We start from the raw sequence: 19,981 nt of genomic DNA, 5'->3' as shown, positions 1-19,981 counted from the left end.
GGCAATGTTGTCTCACAGGAAAAGACTGTGTATGGAACCTTTGGGGCATACAGTTTTTGTTCTCTTTTTGTTCTGCCATGATCTAACTTCCAATTTTGCATGAGGAGATTAATACCAGTCTGATTTTACCTTTTAAAATACTTAGTTCTTTCTCTCTGAAAGCTTGTAAGAAAGTATTTTTCATTCATTTAAAAATATTCATTGAGTGCTTACTATGTGGAAGGCATTACTCTGGGCTCAGCTGTAAATGAAAAAGTGGTCTCAGCCATGTTCTTACTTTCAAATTTACCCTATTTTAGGCTGTTTGGGCATGTGTGGGACCTGATGATCCCTTATAATCTGAAGACCAATTTCTCCCTTCAGCTCAGTGACTTTTTTCCTATTATCTTCTATTTTTTAATAATTTAATTTTTTTTGGCCGGGCGCGGTGGCTCAAGCCTGTAATCCCAGCACTTTGGGAGGCCGAGATGGGCGGATCACGAGGTCAGGAGATCGAGACCATCCTGGCTAACACGTTGAAACCCCGTCTTTACTAAAAAAATACAAAAAACTAGCCGGGCGACGTGGCGAGCGCCTGTAGTCCCAGCTACTCGGGAGGCTGAGGCAGGAGAATGGCGTAAGCCCGGGAAGCGGAGCTTGCAGTGAGCTGAGATCCGGCCACTGCACTCCAGCCTGGGCGACAGAGCCAGACTCCGTCTCAAAAAAAAAAATAATAAATAAAAAAAAATTAATTTTTACCTCTCTTCTAGCTTAAATGTCTTCTTTCATTAATGTTATTTGCATTTTTGGTCTCCTATATTTATCTTACAAGTTGTTTGTGTTTTCACTTATTATTTCTGTATTTTTATATGTTTGCTTTGAGCTGTGAGATATTTCTTCTGCTTGATTTTCAGTTCACTAACTTGTTTCTACATAGGAACCCTCTTCTCCTTAAATTCTCCCCTTGAATATTTTAATCTTGAATGTTTTAATCTTTTGCTTTTTTCTTTTCTTTTGTTTTGACGGGGGGTTACATAAATGTGTTGGCTAGTTATCATTAGGAGTCATCCTTTTTAGGGAAAATTCTGAGACACTTTTTCTCCTCTCTGACTTCCGGGCTCCCTTACATGTGTTGTTATTTTCCCTTGTCTGCTCAATGGGCCTCCGGTCCAGTTGCTAGGATACCTTAAGTGGGGAGAACCCCCAGAGCTGCGAAGACTGATGGTCTCTTCACCTATGGGTTGGTACAGGAGTTCCAGGTAGGTTTTAGTCTATTGCACTGTGAGAAAGCCCCTGCAGTTAGGACTTCCAGCCCCTGGGGCCAGAAAGGAGACAGCCAACTGGCTTGTCTCCCCTCCAACTCCTCAGGAGCGGGCACACTTACATGAGCTATGTAGGCCTTGAAGCACGGAGAGAGATAGAAACTTCTGTGGGCCAAGCTCCCCTCAGGCTTCTTGCTCTGATATCTTTTCCTGGAAGGTACATGGACTTGGCCTTCCTCACCTACAGGCCTTAGCAGCTGCTAGGTTTAGAAGAGAAAAATGGGTTAGAATAGGGAGGTGGTAGAAGTTAAAAAATGTCATCTTTCCGGAATCCTATCCTTTTTGCCACAAATGTAACTCTGTCTATTAAAGAGTTATGGTGAATCTTCAGAATTGATTCTTTCTCTGCCAGTCTTGAATCAGAGCAAACTACTTAATGTGCATAAGAAAGACATGAGGTTTGTGGAACAGTGAAAAGATTGGCCTACTCTTCCTCTTATTGGAAATATCTACCTGTTTTTCAGCACTCAGTTTGTACAATAAGTCTTCAGAAATCCTTTCCACTCTCTTTTATTAACCCACTCATGGTGAGATTAGTCTTTGTTTTAAACTGGGACATGTAAAAGATGTGATGCTTCCTGAAGTTCTGTAGCATTTACTGTGCACAACTCACTTGACACATAATGGTAACATCAACAGTAAAAAAGCTAACATTTATTAGTTTCGTACTATGTTAACATTTTTATATATGTCACTCATCCTATGAGTAAGATAGTATTGTTTTTTTTTTAACATACATTTTTATTTACCTTTAAAGATGTCTAGTTTCCCTTATTAAGTTGTAGTTTCCTTTTGGGCAGATATATAATTTCTTTATATCTCCAGTACCTATTTCCATGAACAAAATAGATACTTAATAAATGTTGCTTTCATAATGGTAATAATAACCAGACAATCGGTAAGTATCCTTTTATCCTGTAGTAATTACAGAGTGTCCTCAATCCTCCAGTTTGCTGGGGTGAAATAGCCAGGAAGATGGGGACATAACCTGTACTTTTGAGGACTTTATAGTTTTGATGAGAACAGAAATTAAATCTTGGAAGAGCAAGAAGATACTAAATCTCCTAATCTCTTCTCTTACCCTTCAATAAAGGCGAACTATTTTGGAGTCGTTCCTATAAATAAAAGGACAATTATAGAACCTCAGCTATGGAAGAAAGGAGATCTTTTCTACTTAGAAACGAACTATCGTTTTAAAACTCATCAACGCCACAAAAATACCAACAATGAAGAAGTAAAGAACTAAACACTTTTTACATGTTTTAAAAGCTGAGTCTTTATTTTTATTAAATGGCAATGTGTAGGCCTTGAAAATGAAAATGCAATTCATGATATAGGAATTTTTAAAAGGTCTTATAAAGTACATGGATAGTAATGTGATGATTTGTAATTCAGAATATTTGACTAATTTCCTAAACAACACCATCTTGGACACATACCAGCACAATATCAAGGATTAAAAATGTACTAGTTGAGTAGGTCCTTGTAAAAACTGTATATCTCCAACATATACATGTAAAATCCATAGAAGAAGCCACCTTGATACGGCGTTATACTTGCTGTTTGTTACTAGTAAGCCCTATATCTGCTTTTCCTGTCCTCCCAGGGCAGCAAGTTTGAAAACTTCATTTTTAAGACTCATCTGCCCACTGGGTTTTGATTATGAACTGCTAGAAGGAGGTGCGCCTGAGAACAGAAGGCGAAAGGAAGGCAGCAGCCCCTTTGCTTCTGCAGCAGTGTGAGTGCATGTGCAGTCCCTGCACCGTGCAGCACTGATGGTGGCTCCCTCAGATCAGTAAGTCTGTGACTCTCGAGCCCAGCAAAGTCAGAGTGTGGCAAGCATTAGGTCCCTGCTCCACCTCAGTGCCCATTCTGCCATGGGGGCTCTGGCAGATTCAGAAAGAGGAAGAATTCCTGGGCCCTGGGTACAGCCGCCATCCTGTTTTCTTCATTTAGCCCTTTCAGCATGTTTGCAACCAATTCCCTGTTAAAATTTTACTTCAATGCTTTTGTTACCACTCAAGTTGGAAATAACCAGAAAGCGTTCTATTTTCCTAGCTGGAAACTAACATATTCAGTCTGAGACTTTTAGATAAGGGGCTTGGTTATAATGAGATTGACTGTGTTAGGAAAACAGAAGATTTTTCGTAAATTTGGCAAACAGAGCTGTGGGTCTTCTAAGTCATACTTGTTTAAGAATTCCTCTAGGAGCAGATTCTTTTTACTCTGGCCCAGTTTAAGGTAAACCTGTTCCATGGAAGCAGAGTTTTGCAGTTTCTTCATGTTTTGCAGTTTTGCAGTTTCTTCACGTTGTTTGTACCTCTTCTTTCTGCTCCCTTTTCCCCATTTGGTAACTGCTCTGACTCCCATGGAGGCTGACTTGCTGACAACTTGCACCCTGGCAAATTAACACAATAGCGGAAAACATTGTCATCGGTCATTTAGATTAATGATATAGCAACGACTTTCAATGCATGGTTATCTCCACTAGGCATTTTCTTTTGAAGCATTTAATTTCTAATTTGGGATCAATATCCTATACTCATTAAAGACGTTTTAGGCATCAGTAAGATATTTCTTGTCCTGTGCATACTACAGTGGATGCTCTGGTACTACAATATTAGTAGAACCAGCTTTGAGGTTCACTCCGAGTGGTTATCAGCAGTGAAACTATTTTTGTGTGGGTAGCCTCCTGATGCCTCAGGGAAGACTGGAAAGGTGCTCATGTTGTCCTTTTCTTAATCATTCCTTCATTCAATCATTTATTCCAAACAAACACTTATTGATCATCATATGTAGCAGGTGCCATGCTAGGCACTGTGGAGACAGCCCTGGTTAAAACAGAGCAAATGACACAGCATATGAGTCCAGGGCTCAGCTGCTCTGCCACTTGGAGCTTTGGAAACATGAGAAAGTTATTTTGAGCCTCAGTTTCCTCATCTACAGTATGGGGGAAATCATGGTACGGACTGCAGCTAGTTGTGCCTGGTTCTCCCCACACACATTTCCCCAAACTACTAAAGACAGAGCTTTTTATGTCCCTTTATTCCCTACTTTTCCTCAATATAGAACATCACAGAAGGCCCTGAATTTTATGCAATTCCTTCCTTTCTCTGCCTTGGATCCAGAGTTTCCAGATGCTTCTTTGTATTTTTCAGATAGAGTTTTCTGAGTTTCCAGATGCATTTTATATTTTGAGTATATTTAAGATTATATGCCTTCCTATTTAATATTTTTCTCACACAAAGATCATGGTTCTGTTACCTTGGACCTCATTCATATGCCTTATTTCTGTATTATTTCTATCTGTGGTACTGATGCTTTCAAAAAGCTGTATTGAACACATTCTCTTTATTAATAAAGATATTTTTGTATAAAATCACTTTGCCAAGATAATAAGGTACTGCTTCATAATCAGTGAATCTTCATTAAAAAGTCATCTTTGACATGTCCCAATTTAAAACAAAGGCTACAATAGTCATTATATCTGGTATAAGCTCTACCTTCTGCCTTATCTCCCAATTTAGCACATTCCTGGATTTAATATAGGATTGTCAACCAGGATCTGGGGAAATATCAATGGCAGTGACAAAATGACTGTTGTACACATTCAAAGCTTTCCCAAATAGTGTTTAAAATAATAAAAGAATGAAATAAAGTCAAACTACCATTGGGAATATTTATATAACACTACTCATTTTCTTTAATGATTGTCCCTTCTATAATATAGACCATAGATATGGATTTGTATAAATATTTGACATCACTTTAATTTGCCAAAATGACTATTTCTCTGTACAGTGTTAGATTTGTGCTTTCAGGCTATTGTAGCCAGACAGCCCCCAAAAGTAGAGCCTGACATGATATGTGCATGCACAAAAGACTGAGCAAGAGAGAAAGAAAGAACATCAGAGAGAATGACAAGGAAAGAAAGGGAAGGAAGGAAGGAAGGAAGGAAGGAAGGAAGGAAGGAAGGAAGGAAGGAAGGAAGGAAAAGACTTGTGATCAGGTAGTTTATGTGGGAGGTGAGGTTGGAAGTGAAAAGGGAAAGGAGGGACTACCCAGGCCTGCTGTGGGTGTCTGAGGCTTGATGCCACCAGTACCTTTTTGCCAGCATGTTTAATAGGATGCTTATCGAAATTGTCCACCTGAGGGAGGAATAGGAGAAGCTTTTGTGTATCTCAGTCGCCCTTGAGCATGTGTGGGGACTGAGTGGGGGCTTACACTAAATATGGGCTGCATACAGGAGAGGCCCTGTTGATGGAGTGGGTGGAGCCTCTAAGAAAATGTCCCCTCCCCACTATCACTGGACTCAGAGATGAGACTGTGAGGCGGGAACCAGGCAAGCAGTACTTGGTTGAAAAAAAATTAGATAGGACAAAAATTATTCATAAGGAAAATGATCCTATTGAAGATTGCATGCTTTCCTTGACTGCTAATATCTGTATTTCCATACTTGGTATAAAGACAACTTAGAGTTGGAGAGATAGAGATCATTGAGTTACTTAATTAAATATAATAAATCTGATGTTTTAACACTAGGTGGGATGATTAATTCTGTATTCCTGAACCTAGCCTCATTTGGAACATACCCCTGGGGCTCTTTATTCTTACATTTATAAATTATGAATTCAATGAGTCTAATATTTTGCTGATAATGGGTATATAATACATTAAGTCTTGCTTGCTTTAAACAGTTATTTTTCTTGATAGCAATTAGGATGGGAAAAAGAATGTCCTTTTTCATGGTCTACATTTTCAGACTACAAACTATATTTATAGTTTGGCTTAGTGATGATAGCAATACAATTATTAAAGCAATATGAATGTAAACTCTCTAGAAATTTTAAAACAATTATAAAAATAAAAAGATGAATAAAAACTGAAATAAAAAATGTGGTAAAGGAGGACAATGAGCATTTTTTCAAGATATGTATGAGTGGATTTAGATGTAAGGATAAAGAAGAAAAGTCTTGCATTGTCATATCTGGAAAGATATTCTGTGTTACTTTGACTTTTATGCCATCCAGAGCCTTCAATGTCTTCCTCTTTTTTTTTTTTTTATACTTTAAGTTCTGGGATACATGTGCAGAACATGCAGATTTGTTGTTTTTAAGATCCAGCCCAAAGCAAGTCATTCAAGAGCTGCCACAAGCAGACTCCAGCCTTTCTCTCTAAACCACCTGACCCAGGTGCTTTAGAAATATTAACTCAGTCTGTATAAAATGTCTGTGAAGTAGGTCCCATTATCATCTGTATTTTTCAGGTGAGGAAACTGAGGTACATGCAGGTTAAGTAACTTGCTGGCAATCATCAGCAAGTAAGTGGTGAGCCAAGATTCGGGAGGATGCTTTGCTCATGTGTAATTACTGAAAAGTCTCTTCTCTAGTCTGGTCTGAATCTCAGCCCTTCCTGTCTTTAGGAAATGTAAATGTACTGATTGAGTCCCATCTGTTGAGAATAACAGTGGGATTAATATCCATAGACTCTTCTTTGTGTGTGAGAGACAGGACAACACAGCTCACTGTTCTGTACCTTTCGTCTCTGACTGGCATTCCCTTTCTCCTTCCCTAGAGAGCACTTTGGACAGAATCCTGCAAGGGCCTCCTCAGTTAGGCCCAACCAATCCCAAGACTGTGTGTAGGTGACAGTCCACTGCCATTTTGCTAAGAAATTGCTCTTCCTGTGGTAGTTTCTAAACCTCACAAATAAGCAGTACAGATGTCTTTCCTCGACTGATGTTTGATTAGTCCCTTTTCTTTTCCTCTGTGGTAGTTCTTTACCTCTGATAGAATTCCTCTAGAATTGTACCACCTCTTAGATAAAATAGACATCTTGAACGTGGAATCTGAGCTTCCTAATGTTTCCCTAACATCCTTTATGGGAGAAGCACATATAACCTTGCAGATCTGTTGAATAGAATATATGTAACGCCCAGCGTTGAATTTCAAGAGCCATGAATGGAGTAGAATTTGTTTACAACTTTTCATGTGCTTCACAACGTATAGAATATGCAGTTATCTTGAAAGTGTTTGTTTAGTTTTTACTTTTGGTTAGGATTTTCTTAAATCAAAAGTGTTAGATCTTAGCAAGAGTGTTTGGAGCCATTCTGACAAAAAGGGTGTGACTAGGAAGACTCTTTCCACTTGTTACTATGTGTGTATGTAGGGGGAGGGAATTCATTTCATAGTTTTCCTTTGTTACTTAAAATTATAATATTTATATGAAATTTAATTTTATACAAGAAAAATTCTCAGTAGTAATAGGCATACCGATTAAAAAATTGCATCTAACCCTTTAATCCATTGCCTCTTACACTTTATTATGCCCATGAATCCCCTGGGATCTTGCTAAAATTCAGATGTGGAGTCAGTGGGTCCAGCCTGAAGCCTGAGAGTGTGCATTCTAACAAGCTCCCAGGTGATGCTGAGGCTGCTGGCCTTCAGATCTATACCTTGAATAATAAGGAGAAGCCATACACGAGCCAGCTAATGCTTTACTTTCTTTCTTTCTTCCCTTCTGTCTTTTTTTAAAAAAAAATCCCAGCACTATGACAGCATTTGTGCTTTTCCCCCAGCCCATCTAGAGTGGGCTTTGCATAGATAATAATAGTTTGCCTTCCTAAGTGTGGTGTGAGGATTCAGTGATATAAACCCTTGCTACTCAAACTATGATCTGTAAACCACCACCACCAACAGCAGCCACCTGGCAGCTTGTTAGAAATGCAGAAGCTCAGGCCCCACCCAAGACCTATTGATTCATCTGCAATTTTTTTTTTTTTTTTTTTTTTTTTGAGACAGAGTCTCGCTCTGTCGCCCCGGCTGGAGTGCAGTGGTGCGATCTTGGCTCACTGCAACCTCTGCCTCGTGGGTTTAAGCGATTCTCTTGCGTCAGCCACTGGGGTTGCTGGGATTATAGGCGTGCACCACCACGCTCAGTTAATTTTTGTATTTCACCTTGTTGGCCAGGTTGGTCTTAAACTCCTGGCCTCAAATGATCCACCTGCCATGGCCTCTTAAAGTTCTGGGATGACAGGCGTGTGCTACCGCGTCTGACCTCATCTGCATTTTGATAAGATGCCTCAGTGACTTGTGTGTACATTAAAATTTCAGAAACATTGATGTAATCCAGATGGAGTAACTGGTGCATAGAAAGTGCTCAATAGATTCTAACCGTTACCCTTTGAGTTCTTAAAACCATATGATTATTTATATTCTAATTTGCATTTGGGAAGATTAACACTATTTGTAAAGAAAAGGACTAGGGTTGTAACCTAGATCTTTTGATTCCAAAACCTGTGCCCTTAATACTGCATAACCTTTTCCCCGAAGTGAATTTCTTGAATAGTGAGGGCCTTGGTGGCTCTCACCTCTCCTTTCAACTCCCCTTAATCAGGCACCTTACTTTTGAAAGTCCAGCAATGCTCATGGCGGTGCTCCGAACAGGGTTCCCTTGCTGAACACCATGTCGTTTTCCCCAGTCAGAGCACTACCTGTTACTTGCTCGGCAATCGTATTCCTGCAGGTTGCAGCAAAGGCTAGTCATGTTCATCCCTCCAGAGGAGTTTTCTGCCTTATGCAGGGTTTTCTGAATGTAATCCTTTTGTTCAGAGGAAGTACTCCTCAGGAGCAAATGCTACACTTTGCAAGGTGGGAGGGGGTGTGTTTTAGCATGGAAATGGGAGTGGGGTGGGGTGGTGTGTGTGTGTGTGTGTGTGTGTGTGTATGTATATGGGTATGTGTGTATGTTTGTCTGTAGAGATTTCTGCTCGCATCCCTGAATCCCAACTCTTGACAGACACTTGATCCATTTACATGAACAGCTATATTACGGAGACCATTTGCCCCATTCTGATTATGCCACTTAAGAATTTAAATAGGATTTTTGTTTCTGACTTCACTTTCAAGTTTTAAGAAACAAGCTAATAGACTGTAGCCTTACTGTGATAGATTTAGCTGTGTCTCTTTCTCTTAATTGCTTCATATTTAAACTTGAGGTGCTTTTCAGTTTGCTCTTGTTTCTCACCTCACAGGCACTGACTGATTTAGTTTCTTTTAGCATATTTTCTAATAGGAATTGATTGGGTTTGCTGATTCTCATTAGGACTGTTTTGAGTTGGACAGCTTCATTTAAAATTGAAGATTTTGTGTACAATTTTTGTTTATCCCCTGGTTTTGTCTCTTGGATTAAGACCACTCCCCAGAAAATGAAGTCAAAAGTCTAGAAGAAAGCAAGTTAGGTCTCTAATAGTTTTCCATTCTTCTTTTGTTAATTTTTGTTATCTACACTTTGACTTATCCGTTTAGGGTTTCTAAATGTGTCTTTGTGTTGGGGATACTATAATATTGTAGAAGAAGATAACACTTTTTCAGGCTTATTTGGACAGGTATGAAGTAAATGAAAAAAATTTGCTATGCCATCCTAGATCAACTTGGAAAGACATTTCTTTAGGACTAAAATGTGATGGTGGAGAAAGCCTGCCATTGGTAAATGTGAGACTCAGGCAAATCTGGTAGGTCACATCTAACTATTCTGGTTCCAGTGATATTTGCAAACAAGAATTTACTAGGCCAGCATAATGAAGAAATGCTTCTCTCCTTTGTACCTGTTTTCCTATATACATACAATACACACAATGCTTTGCCTTTAATGCAAATCATTTTAAGACAGTATGAATTTGGAAATTTCTAATGACATAGAATATTGCAGCTGTCACATAGTACAAGATGAAAAATAATAGTCTATCAAGTGGCACCAATTTTTTTTTATGAATTTCCTTTTCATTCCTAGTTTGTTGATGGTTTTTTTTTTTTTTAATTATACTTTAAGTTCTAGGGTACATGTGCACAACACGCAGGTTTGTTACATATGTATACATGTGCCATGTTGGTGTGCTGCACCTGTTAACTCGTCATTTACATTAGGTATATCTCCTAATGCTATCCCTCTCCCGCCACACCCCACGATAGGCCCTGGTGTGTGATGTTCCCCACCCTGTGTCCAAGTGATCTCATTGTTCAATTCCCACCTATGAGTAAGAACATGGAGTGTTTTGTTTTCTGTCCTTGCAATAGTTTGCTCAGAATGATGGCTTCCAGCTGCATCCATGTCCCTACAAAGGACATGAACTCATCCTTTTTTATGGCTGCATAGTAGTCCATGGTGTATATGTGCCACCTTTTCTTAATCTAGTCTATCATTAATGGACATTTGGGTTGGTTCCAAGTCTTTGCTATTGTGAATAGTGCCACAATAAATGTATGTGTGTATGTGTCTTTATAGTAGCATGATTTATAATCCATTGGGTATACACTCAGCAATGGCATGGCTGGGTCAAATGGTATTTCTAGTTTTAGATCCTTGAGGAATCGCCACACTGTCTTCTATAATGGTTTAACTAGTTTAGTCCCACCAACAGTGTAAAAGTGTTCCTATTTCTCCACATCCTCTCCAACACCTGTTGTTTCCTGACTTTTTAATGATCGCCATTCTAACTGGTGTGAGATGGTATCTCATTGTGGTTTTGATTTGCATTTCTCTGATGGCCAGTGATGACGAGCATTTTTTCATGTGTCTATTGGCTGCATAACTGTCTTCTTTTGAGACGTATCTGTTTATATCCTTTGCCCACTTTTTGACAGGGTTGTTTTTTTTTTCTTGTAAATTTGTTTGAGTTCTTTGTAGATTCTGGATATTAGCCCTTTGTCAGACGGGTAGATTGTAAAAATTTTCTCTCATTCTGTAGGTTGCCTGTTCACTCTGATGATAGTTTCTTTGCTGTGCAGAAGCTGTTTAGTTTAATTAGATCCCATTTGTCAATTTTGGCTTTCGTTGCCATTGGTTTTGGGGTTTTAGACATGTAGATGTCTATTAGGTCCACTTGAAGTGGCACCAATCTTAAACAGTGTCTATACATATGTTCTGTGTGTGTATGTGCATGTGTGTGTGTGTATTTGTGGCAGGATGAATTTCAGTCCATCAGCTCAGGTGGGTAAGTACTGTGACTTTCTATTCTATAACTCAACTTAGTTTTTGATTTTGAGCTCCTAGTTTGTTAAGAGTGGGCAGAATGTTAGCTGTCTCTTAAATAAAGTTCCATCCCCACATGACCATCTTGGTGTGGTTCCATAATTCCAAGACCCTACTCTGTTTCAATAAATTGAAGTAGGGGGAGGGAGAATGGTTGCTGGCCTCCATATTGCCATTGAGGTGTTTAGAGTTCTGGTGCCCATGGTCCCTCACGTCCCACTTTTTGCTGTGTGGTGTCATTTTTAGGGCATAGACATCCTTCCCCGGCCTGTCTATGGTCCCGCCTTCCCAGGGATACAATACAGCTGACCTCTCTGGGATATGACCATCTGACTATCTCTTTGGTTCTTGGGAATCCTGCTCTTTTTTTTCTACTCCTTCCAACCTTGAGGAATCCTCTCTTGGTCTTAGAGAAGTCCATCTTCCTTCATATGTATGCCTGCTCAGTCCTCTCCTTTTAGGTTTTTGGGAACTAAAGCTGGGTTTTCTGCTGGAGAGGTCATTTCTGCCCTCCCCTGAGGCACTCAACAAGGACCTAAATGGGGAGGGAACAGTGGGAAGAGGCAGATACAGAAAAGACTTTTTTCAATAGAAGGATAACACCTCAAAGTATCATCTCTGTACATATCCTAGGATTTAATCATGTATATTTCTTTGTGTCAGGACATTCCAGAACACTGTGCTGTTGGCTTTTCCTTTAAGTTGCAGAGTCTGCAAGTGACATGAAACCAACAAGTTGTTCATCCATTCTCCCTAGCAAATAGGCTATTTGGTATAAGAGACACAAATTGTTCAGTGAAATTACCTTTCTCTTACAAGTTTCTAAGGACAATTAATTTTAGGTGGCTGGCAAATACAATGTGAAAAGAAGTGGATTGTTAAGTAGCTATGTGAGGTCAGCTTTTCTCTCCCTCCTAATAAGGCACTTAAAATCTTACCTTCTCAGTATATTGCTTGATTATTGTGAATTATGTTTGCAGTGTGACAAATATTTTTAAAAAAACAAAGGATTTTCACGGAGGGAAATCAACTCAGAAATAAATGAATGGGTGTGAAATCCTTTCATTGCTACAATAATAGGATAATTTATGTAATACTTCAAGCATCCAAATCTTTTAATAGCTTTTTTGAAATATAAAAGACTGAAAAAAATCAGTTATGCCTGTTCCCGCCCTCACTGAGTGTTTATTGGAAAAACTTCTTGTTCAGTTAATGCTCTCTTGAAAAATAATAGCAGCCTTGTCTTGAATGAAAAGAATTGAATTCTTATGGTTTTCTTCTCAGAAATTTCTATAGTAGTTGTGGGGAAAATGTTTTCCCATTAATAAGGTTTATCCTTTTTTTCTTTCAGTATTTTGGTAATAGCTTATGGTGCCATATCCCACTTCAAATTTTTAGCACTTGTTCAAATCTCATGCCTAAATTTTTTATCAGATTTCATTTTTCTCTATTAGATTAACCACTTCCCAGGCCCACACCACCTCACCTATAGATGTCTATGGTAAAGTAATGATTCTCAAACTATCCGTAATGAAGGAACAAGTTTCCAAATTCACACTTTCAATTCTTGTACTAATCTCACAGACTGAAAACAAGCAGCTGGCAGATTGGCCACTTTGTTTACAGCTCTGCAGGCTGTACAGGAAGCATGGGGCAGGCATCTGCTTCTGGGGAGACCTTATGGCAGAAGGCAAAGCAGAAGCAGATGTGTCACATGGCAAAGACAAGTGCAGGCGGGGCAGGGCATATACTTTTCAATGACCAGATCGCTCAAGAAGTCACTCACTATCTTGAGCACAGTACCAAGAGGATAGTACTAAATCAGTTGTGAGAAATCTGCTCCCAAGATCCAATCACCTCCCACCAGGTGCCACCAACAACACTGAGACTACAATTCAACTTGAGATTTGGGTGGGGACAGCATCCAAACTATATCACTATCTTTAACACTCTCTTGTGCCATTCTAGATATCTTCCTAAAATACTTCTGCTTCCTACAATGAAATCCCTGCTCACCATGCCAGGGCCTAAGACCCTGCAAAATCTGGCAACACTGCCTGTGTCCTAGTCACACATCTTAGCCTTCTCTATCATTCTTTCTCTTTCCTGAAAAGCAATTCCTGAGTACCCAACCAGAAATAACCTTTGTCCCTTACACCTGGCTGCATTGATTTCTAGATTTCCTGATTGCCAATAACACATTGAAATACAAACTGCTCTCTAATTGTCTTATGTTTTAAATGGATTGCTTATTTTAATTAATGAGTAACTTGTGGATTTGGTGGGCAAAAACCATGGAATGTTCCCAGTCAAGGGAAGAGTGAAGCAGGGAGCAGGCCACCATGTCTACAAGGGTTGAGGTGGAGGTGGCATAAGGAGAGACAGGAATTCTTAACCTTGGGTCTTTAGAGAGATCATCTGGGGAGTGTGTCCCCGATCTGAAGAGGTTTTGTTTGTGTGTGTATGTGTGTGTGCGCGCACACACACACGCAGAGGACAGTATGTATATAGGAGAGTACTACAACTTCTGAATATCTATTTTTAATTGAGTTTTTATTGAGATAATTATAGATTCACATCTAGTTGTAAGCAATAATACACGGAGCTCCCATATATCCTTCATGCAGTTTCCACCATTGGTAGCATCTGTCAGTGCTATAGTCCAATAACACAAGCAGATTATTGACATTGAATCAACCCACCTGTCTTATTCAAGTTTCCCCAGTTTTTTGTATACTCATGTTGATGCACGTGTGTGTTTAGTTCTATTCAAGTTTATCAAATGTGAAGACTCTTGTACTAACCATCAGAGTCACAGTACACAACAGCTCCATCACCAAAAGCACCTGTCCTGTCTCCTTTTTATAACCACACTCACTCCATTCCTCCAGCCCTGCCCTGATCCTAACCCTTGGCAACAGCTCATCTCTCCTCCATTTCTAAATTTTTGTCATTTCAAAAATATTACATAAATGGAAGCCTACAGTATGTAACTTTTGGAGATTGGCTTTAAAAACATAACTCAACATTACTCTCTGGAGATTCATCTTAGTGGCTACATGTATTAATAGTTCCTTTTTATTGCTAAGTAAGTATCCCATGGTATAGATGTATCAATTTGTTTAACCATTCACCTATTGAAGGACATCTGGGCCGATCCAGTTTTAGGCTATGACAAATAAAGCTTTTATGAGCATTCACATACAGGTTTGTATGTGAACAGAAGTTTTTATTTCTCTGAAATAAATGCCCAAGAGTTCAATTGCTGGTTCATATGGTAGTTGCATGTTTTACATAAACCTTAAAACTCATTATGTAAAATTGCTTCCCAACTCCACACTTCTGTATTATGATATAAAGTTTGGTTGCTGGAGCAGTTATGACTCTGATAATAATCCCTGAATTCAACCTTTTTACTTTTAAAAGTTTTTTTTGTCTTCTTCAAAATAATCTTAACACATGTGTATCATATTATACTTTCAGTAAAAATATAAGCTTAGTGGAATTTTATAGGAAATTGAGACATGGAGGAATTAAATAACTTGGGTCATATAGAGAATTAATATCATGGTCTGAAGCAAATCCCAAGACCCTTAAAGTAGAGTTTTAAAGCTATATTTGGTGACACATTAATGGGACATGAAATCAACTAGGTCAGTCACAACCAGAATGTTTCTACAAAGATATAGACCAGACTAGAATCCAAAATATCATTGCGCATTGCAAAAGTATATATTATATAATTTTTGTTGCATTTTTATGTATATGTGTGCATATCCAATTACCTGAAATTGGATGATGGTTAGAAGTGCTGGAAAACTCTGTTCTTACAGCTTAGCTCTTTTCATTGAAATTCCCAGATAAGTATCTTGTAATTTCCCTGTGCCTAAAAAGGTCTTATAATACTCAAACTAGAATAGAGATACAATTTATAATTCTTAATTAATATCAGAATAAATGTGAGTTAGAAAGAGATCTTCTCTTATCAGAAACTTATTAAAATGCTATTTGTTGCTTTATGGAACTTTACTTTCTTTGTCAGTTAAAACACACTTCTTACACAAATCCCTCCAGATTATAGAAAAAAGGGAATACTAGCCAACTCATTTGATAAAATTAGCTTAACTTTGATAACTGAAATGGCTTGGCTGTGTCCACACCCAAATCTCATCTTGAATTGTAGCTCTCATAATCCCCACGGTGGGAGGTAACTGAATCATGGGAGTTGTTTTTTTCCTGTGCTGTTCTCATGATAGTGAATAAGTCTCATGACATCTGATGGTTTACAAAGGGCAGATCCCCTGCGCATGCTCTCTTGCCTGCCACTATGTAAGACATACCTTTGCTCCTCCTTTACCTTCTGCCATGATTTTGAGGCCTCTCCAGCCATGTGGAACTGTGTGTCCATTAAACCTCTTTTTCTTTATAAATTACCCAGTCTCAAGTATTTCTTCAGAGCAGTATGAAATGGACTAACACAATAACAAAACATTACAAGGGTAGTACAAGCAGCTAGATGTTAGAGGACTTCCCCAAGGTTACACATTTAGAAAGTGTTAGGGCCAACACCCAACTCCAAACTTTCAGACACCCAATAATATGGTTTTCCTGAAATTGTATTCTGACTCTTGGTGGGGTATTTTCAAAGCAGCATATTATGGTTAGGTTGATTTTGTTATAAACAGACTGGATATGCCAGCACTTTCACATAAGGGTTATTTAACTGGCAACCAAGAAGACTAGGGAAGCCAGACTGACTGTCTACAAATACTGGGCAGGGCTATCAGGCGGGAAAGGGAGAAGATTGTTTCTGCCTTACACCAAAGGCAGAATTAAGATCTAAGTTTGTTAATTAGAAGTAAGGAAACTGCTTCACCAGAAAAAAAAAAAAAAAAAAAAAGACAATTCTAAGAAAGCTGTCCAGGGATGAAAGAACTGCCTAACACAGTCTTAGACTAATCAAATGAAGTATTCATTAACCCATGAGAAAACCATGTATTCTGGCTGCTGGAGACAAATTCTTTCATTGGACCAAATGTTCTTTAAGGTATTTTCTAAATCCAAGTTCCTAGGAATCAACTGATAAATGACTTTTCCCCCATTAGTCATTTATCTCTGCACATTCTGCCCACATATCACATTTCCTTGCAATCTGTTTAGAGTTGAAGAGATTATTTCTAATTGAAACCTTTACTACCATGATTTTATTTCAAGTAGACATAATTTATCAAACACTGAGCTTAAGAAATAAGCATTTTTTTCTCATAGCATTTTGAGTTGGGTCATAAACTAATTACTTCATATTGTGGAGTGGATTAGAATGGAATGGAATGGAATGTGAAATTCAGTATTAGCAATATAAAATAGAGCCTGTTTGATCATAATCCTCAAGAAGTAGGTAGGGACAGGTATTACTCAATTGGAAATTGCAATAGAGAGGAAAAGTGATTTGCCCAGTCATGGGGCTGATTACATAGCTAATATATGGTTACACAACTAATGAGTCCTGGACCTGTTAATGTTCTTTGGTGACTCCTTGAACAAATATTAAACTTTCCACAAGAGACTACACCCAAACAGAAACTACTGACTTCTAGTGAGGGCATTTTCAAGAGGTTCTAATCCAAACAAAAGTTATTTATTATTTATCTGATAAAACTCACTTCTACTTTGCTTGCTAATATGCTACTGAAATGTTAAAAAAAATAAAAGATGCTCTCTTCTTTTCATAGTGTTTCTTTTGGAAAAAAAGAGGTTGCTTTATATATAGACACTTCTATTCTGAAAGCAAAGCATTCTAAACCATATGATTTTACCCCACGGACTTAAATTTTAAACTTCTCTGCATAACATATTGAAGCCTGTGCCAAGTGCTATCTGGAAAAACGTGAGTATAATTAAGACAATCAAGTGATTCAGTCCCTACCTTTTTACATTGTAGTGTCAGCTAGGAACAACATATATGTTTCTTCTTCCATGTACTTTCCATTTTATCCTGTTGTATTTGACATCAAATGTCTGTCTGCTGCACCAGAGAAAAGAGGGGATGTTGGCTCCAATGTATGACAGGTGTCACTCATAACAGTAACAATAGGGGATTTGGTTAGGTTTTCATTTGTAAAATTCTAGAGACTTGATTTAAAAAGATATAGGAAGGAGCAATGAGGGGAGTTGGTAATGTGAAAACAAAAGCGATTACTGTGCTTAAAGGAAATATGTAATAGAGAAGGTTGACCAGGTTGTGAAGAAAACTATATTTTCCTCCCTAGGGCTTCTTGTCTTTGTAACTTGCTGAATCACCCCTTGGACATTTAAAAATGTTCGCGCGTCAAGAGGAAGATGACAGGTAAGGAAGCCAACCTGAAAATCAACCTTTGCCTCTGCGGCTTGAGCTTGTTTTCCTAGTAAATTACCTCTGCTGCTGATGGCATCGCAGATCTGGGAATTTTCGGATTCCTCCTAATCCTAGAGAGCATACTAAAGATTTTTTAGAAATTGTTCTTTGTGGCTCCAGACTGCAAGAGGTGTAAGAAGTCCCACATGTTGCCAGCAACCCTAGGAAGCTATTTAGACCGATTCCAATTGACATAATTTATCAAAAACTGAACTTAAAGGATTAGTACCGAGAGGACTGGCAGAAGCCTTTTGCTGTTAGATTTGCAACAATTGTCTGCACTAGAACTATAAGGAGGAGAGCCAGTTCTGTGAGTTTCGGTAGAGAGGTAGCTTAGCTTCTTGGCCTTTTTCTCCCCCTAGACAAAGTTAGAGCAGCAATTTTTGTGTCTTATTCCTTAGATAGAGGAATTTCGGTGATTAAAGAGAAAGCAAAAGATGTTAAAACTTCCAATTTAATTTGATTTGATTTCTTTTGAGACAGGAACTCGCTCTGTCACCCAAGTTGCAGTGCAGTGGCATGATCTTGGCTCACTGCATCCTCAACCTCCCAGGCTCAAGTAATCCTTAGCTTCCTGAGTAGCTGAAACATGGGCATGTACCACCATGCCCAGCTAATTTTTGTGTTTTTTATAGAGAGAAGGTTTCACCATGTTTCTCAGGCTGGTCTCAAACTCCTGGGCTCAAGCGATCTGCCTGCCTTGGCCTCTCAAAGTGCTGTGATTACAAGTGTGAGCCACCAGTTGGCCTCATCTAATTTAAATATATTTTTTGGACAAACAAGATGACTGATCAGAAGCAGCTGTGGTCTGCAGCACTCATAGAGAGGAATGAAAAGGGATCAGTGAATTCAGCACCTTCAACTGAAATATCTAGGTTCTCACATTGGGACTGACTAAGCAAACAACTTGACCTACACAGAACCAAGGAAAGCAGGAGCGGGGTTGGTGGAGGTTGGCCCACCTGGTAGCCACACAGAGCCAAATGAACCCCCACCCCCAGCCAAGGGAAGCGGTGAGTGATTGTGTGACCCGCCTGGGAAACCACACATCTCCCACAGACCTTTGTGACCCATGGATCCGGAGATGACATCGTGAGCCCACATCACCAGGGCCTTGGATCTGATACACAGACTTGTGTGGAGTCTCTGCAGAGCAGTCACTCAGGCACACGTGGAGACCCAGGAGTTTTACATACTCTGGCCCCAGGAATATGTAAAGCCCTGCACATCCTGCACATATATCTCTGAACTTAAAATAGAAGTTGAAGAAAATAAAATAAAATAAAATATTTTTGACCATTTTTGTAGTCTTTTTTTATTTTATTCTTTTACCTATTTACTATATGCTTTAATTAAATTGTCATTTTTTGACAATTATAGATTCACATGCAGTTGTAAGAAATAATACAAGATATTATACAATGATAATACCTTGCCAAACTATGGGACAATATTATACCCAGGATATTGACATTGATGCAACTAATATATAGAACATTTCCATCATCACAAGGTTCCCTCATGTTACCTTTTTATAGCCACAACCAGTTCCCTACCATGTCCTCCTGGCTTTGACTCCTGGAAATCAATATTTTTGTCACTTTCAAGAATGCTACATAAATGGAATCATATATTCCATAACATGTGAGATTGACCTTTTCACTTCATAATTTGCTGGAAATTCATCCAGGTTGCTGTGTATCAGTAGTTCATTCCTTTTCACTGCCAAGGAGTATTGCATGAATGGATATACCACAGTTTTTTTTAACCATTCACCTGTTGCTGAATATCTGGACTGATTCCAGGTTTGGTTATCACAAATAAATATGCTAATAACATATATGTACAGGTTTCTGTATAAACATAAGGTTGTATCTTTTCTCTTTTTTTATTTGTCAGTTTTGCTACAGATTTGTCAATTTTATTGATCTTTTCAAGGAACAAGCTCGTTGATTTATTTACATTTTCTAATGGTTTTCTGTTTTACTTCAGTGATTCCTGCTCTTATCTTTATCACCTTCTTCCTTCTGCTTGCCTTGGGTTTATTTTGTTTTCTGTTTATCTAGGTTTTTGAGGTGGGACCTTACATGTTTTTTTTCTTTTCCATTCTATGTATTCAGAGCTATTAATTTCCCTTTCTTCACTGTTTTAGTCATGTCCAACAAATTTTGAAGTATTTTATGTTTATTTTCATTCAGTCAATGTATATTTTTTAAAAAATTCCTTGAGACATCTTCTTTGACATACAGCCTATTTA

At 38.6% G+C, this 19,981-nt stretch overlaps 1 long non-coding RNA gene across 1 annotated transcript in view; it reads left to right on the top strand.

Annotated features, from left to right (window-relative positions):
* The window catches only part of LOC135970595 (uncharacterized), a 139,467-nt gene extending 120,442 nt beyond the window's left edge, over window positions 1-19,025 (top strand). Inside the window, exons 2-4 of the long non-coding RNA XR_010586358.2 lie at window positions 17,063-17,217; window positions 17,600-17,676; window positions 18,360-19,025. This is a non-coding gene — a long non-coding RNA (uncharacterized lncRNA). The remainder of the gene's footprint in view (window positions 1-17,062; window positions 17,218-17,599; window positions 17,677-18,359) is intronic.
* Window positions 19,026-19,981: the final 956 nt, after the last annotated feature.

The sequence above is a fragment of the Macaca fascicularis genome, chromosome 4, assembly GCF_037993035.2.
Source record: "Macaca fascicularis isolate 582-1 chromosome 4, T2T-MFA8v1.1".
Lineage (NCBI taxonomy): Eukaryota > Metazoa > Chordata > Mammalia > Primates > Cercopithecidae > Macaca > Macaca fascicularis.
Note: the sequence above shows the minus strand (reverse complement) of the source record. Positions and strands in the feature narration are given on the sequence as shown.